Source organism: Brachyistius frenatus, unplaced genomic scaffold, assembly GCF_029030835.1.
Source record: "Brachyistius frenatus isolate BFR_SWC_R1_liver_20210118 unplaced genomic scaffold, ASM2903083v1 Contig_3, whole genome shotgun sequence".
In the NCBI taxonomy this organism is placed as follows: Eukaryota; Metazoa; Chordata; class Actinopteri; family Embiotocidae; genus Brachyistius; species Brachyistius frenatus.
In genome coordinates this window covers 268,583-269,584 of record NW_027210602.1, presented here as the reverse complement: position 1 = coordinate 269,584, position 1,002 = coordinate 268,583, and positions in this window count along the sequence as shown.

The window sequence follows — 1,002 nt, the reverse complement described above, 5'->3', positions numbered from 1 at the left end:
TACTAGCAGATCTGTTTCCTCTGCAGAGTCGAGCTCCTTCCTGCAACTTTGGCAAATCTGCCCGTCAGTCGTGCGCCGAACAATAAGCTCACCTGGCTTTTAAAGGGAAATGACAGTCGCCAAAAACAAACCTCCGACGAACCCAGAGACCAAGTGTGAACCATGTTTTTTTTGTTTTTTTTAATGTTGTGTTCAGATTAGTAAGTAAATTCAAGTTAAAGTCAGTGAAACACATTTGCGCCTCTAAACCGAGCGCTTCGATCGCTAACATAGAGCCCATCGTATGTTTTTATTTTTTTATTTTTATTAAACGTGAAAATGTTTCCTCGCAGATGGCAAAATTTCAATTTGGTTTTGGTTTTCGTCATTTAAAATAGCTCGTCGACCATTATTTTTGGAAAATTTGGAGAATTCGGGGTCGCTTCCGCGCTCGCCGGCCCGCACCGCGCACGTTCGAGCCCGAAGTCCGGCGCGTTCCTGAACGTTGCGTATCGTCGTCGGGACGACGACCCCCTGCCGGGAACCGTTCGGAAGAAGGCTGACTCGGGCTAGCTGTACCAAAATCAGGAAGCGTGCCGCTGATGAGGACGATGATGAAATCGAAGGTTCGCGAGATATTTGGTTAGATCAGTAATGAATTAGAAGTCGTGAAAATTCGTACGTTGTTGCCTGAACAATGCGGGGAGAAAGTACCAAAACAAAAAAAACAAAAAACGTATTGGTTGCATATTTCCGAAGCCCCCCCCACCCCCTCCTCCCCACACACACACACACACACTTCACCCCGGTTAATGATTGACGGCTTGAAAATCAGGTATCGACGTGGAGATCGCAGCACAATTGACAGGTTTGGGATTTCATGGACAAACAAACATTCCTCTGCACGTCCTCACGCTGATTGACACCTGTCACGTCGACCCCTCCCCCGTCCCCGTCCCCGCTACCACATTCCAGACTAGGGATTAATTCATAGACTCCACGCAGCGCAAAGTACATTTTGAT